This window comes from Cynara cardunculus (assembly GCF_001531365.2).
Source record: "Cynara cardunculus var. scolymus isolate 2C chromosome LG 2, CcrdV1, whole genome shotgun sequence".
Taxonomy (NCBI): Eukaryota; Viridiplantae; Streptophyta; class Magnoliopsida; order Asterales; family Asteraceae; genus Cynara; species Cynara cardunculus.
The window spans coordinates 40,511,411-40,514,474 of record NC_037529.1 but is presented as its reverse complement, the minus strand read 5'-3'; positions in this window follow the sequence as shown (position 1 = coordinate 40,514,474).

The window sequence follows — 3,064 nt, the reverse complement described above, 5'->3', positions numbered from 1 at the left end:
AAAACTTACATGATCAAATGCACTCCAATTCCTCTCACAAGTAGAAGTGCTACAGGTTTGGCTTAGAACACTAATCGCAAATTGTTGGAGCACGGGTGTGTCGATGCCATAAGAACGCCACCATACATCTATGTTTTATAGGTATATTGAGTTAATAAAAAAAACAAATAAACTTTTGAATATGTGTGTGTATATATATATATATTATATATAATTATATCCTATTATCATACTTACATGGTGCTACTTTAGCTCTATTCCTTATGGCAGCCGCAGATCCAAATTGCCCCGATATCTCGACATATTGATGGAGTTCCATCCATAAAGTATCATTTCTTTCTTCATCACGCACAAGTTGGGTCAATTGCCTCGTATAGTCCCGTCTTGATGTATCTATTATTCTCAACTTCTGAATCTTGTGCATAATAAATGGCGGGGTTGAGGTAATATCCGGCTACAAATGTACTAAAAGATAATACCAATAATTGTATTAAATTTAAAAATTAAATAAATAAAACATAACAATGTTTTTAAATTATATCGACATGCAAAGGATGATGAAGTTCGTCACTCCATCGTGCTTGAATCATTGACCACACTTTAGTGATCAGTCTTTCGTGAACAGTGCCAGTCAAGTTCTTCTTAATTTGATCTTTAGCTCTCTCCATASCATCGTATATATAGCCCATACACGGCTTCTCCTCCGTATCAACCAACCGAACAACATCAACCAACGGTGCCAATACCTGACAAGCAAGATAAATATTGTCCCAAAACTCTTGCTTAGCTATTATTCATTCAATTCTTTTTCCGATGGCTTTCTTGGCAAAGTCACTCTTCCTCCATTATTCAGAAACAAATAGCACTTGGAGATGATGTCGATTCTCATGGATGCTCTGAATGGTGTAGAATTGTGTTGTGAACCTTGTAACACATGACCGATGCAGTTCTCTATTTTTAGTAATCTTTCGCATCATATTCAAAATCCTTCCGTGGTTATAAATATAAACCACTACCGCTCTCGCATCAACTAACACACTTTTAATCTTCGGAATTTTTTCTCCGACATCTCCTATCATAAGATTCACGCAATGTGCTGCGCATGGTGTCTAAAACATCTGAGGATGTTGTTCTTCCAAGATTTTTCCAGCAGCTTTAAAGTTGGACCCATTATCGGTGACAAACTAGTATAAGTAAAAAACAATTAGTCACTACTTCAATATATGTGTGTGTGTGTGTAGAATAATGTTAATACTTAATATAGATAGAATATTTATTTGTTACCTGCACGATGTTCTCCTCTCTGACATCCTCTATAACCTCATTGATCATCTGTACAATTAATTGAGCATCTTTCACATGCTCTGATGCATCAATTGATTTCAAAAAAATTGTCCCTTGTGGACAATTGACCAAAAAATTGATCAAGCTTCTYCCTTTCCCGTCTGTCCAAAAATCGGACATAATAGTGCATTTACTCTTCTTCCAGTGTGAACGGAAGGAATCCACAAACTTCTTGGTGTCCTCAAGTACATCTTTCAACAATGTGACCCGAATATTATGATAACTTGGAGCCGGCATGCCTAACAACGATGGGAATAAAGTTAGTACTTACTATTTAGTAGTTAACCTTTGAGAAATATATTAGAAATTTGAAGTGGTAATTACCTCTTCCATACGCTCCAACCGCATTAATGAACTTTTGAAAGTTCTCATCTTGCACGACATTGAATGGCAACCCAACCGAATATGCCAAACCGCAAACTCTTTCCAAGCGGCCAACATTAATTTCTCTTTGATTGGATTGTTTCCATCTAAAGTGGCTTGCTTTATCTTGGCATAACCGGGCTTCAACATCGCATCAAGAGGCCCGCGAACATCACTAGCGGGCTTTCTTTTTAAACCACGAGGCTGTGTTGAGGCTTGTGCTCGTGCTCTTCCTCCTTCGATAATCTCTATTCCATCTACGTCTTGCTCATCCTCATCAATATCATCAATATCATCAACTTCAACCGAATATTGTCGAAGGATTTCTACATTTCTATTTTGTTCTTTCTTTTTCTTATTCTTTTCACTAATGGATGCTAGAACTCTTTTTTTGATGTCGTTACTCACATTAAGACAACCAATGACATTACCTCCGGTGTGAGTAAGGTGTGACAACGGATTTACCTTTGTCTTTGCATCCAGAACTCGAAGGAGTTCCTTCAAGATGACTCTCAGTAAAAGAAGAAGACTGAGAGGAAGAAGTGTTGGGAATAGAAGAGACGAAGGTACCAAACTTAAGCATGGACCTGTCTTTAACACATTCTTCCTGATCATAGGAGAATCCTAGACCAGTCGTTATCTTGGCAGGGATCTGAGCGTTAATAATCTCAGAGGCCTTGATGGAAGCTTTGCATCACCATTCAATGGTTGGTTTCTCGGCCTTGAGTTCAGCGATTGCTCGCTAACGCTCAACGATAGCCTTCTCACGTTCAACAGTGATGGCTTGGTTTATAATAACCTGATCTTTAAGATTTTGCTCAACAGAGGTCAGTTCTTTGATCTTAGAATGGCAAATCTTCAATTGCTCTTGAACATCAACGTAAAACATTTTTGCTTTCGATTTGCCATTGAGGGCATTGTAAAGGTCAACCGTCAGCATATCCAGTGCAGAAAGACTAGAAGAAGAAGATGGTTCATTCAGGAAACATACCTGAGTAGAAGAAGAAGATGGCTCAAAGAAAGTAGATGCTTCCGAAGATCCTTCATCTGCATCTATGGCCATCAAGCAGATATAGGCTGTATCCTCTTCATCTGAGGATGATTCATCGGATGACTCAGCCCAGTCATGCTTTTCAGCTATAACGCCTTTAGCCTTTCACTTGTTGTTCTTCATCTTCTTTTACTTCTCCTTTAGTTTTGAGTATTTCTCATCTTTGGTCTTGAAAGAGGAAGGAGCTTTAGAAGATGGCGTCGAGTCTTCTTTGATCTGCATGCACCTGCAAAGTATCCGGGCCGGTGACAGTTGTAGAAGACAGCTGAAGCCTTGTCTATTCTTTCAGACTTTGGCTTTTCCCTA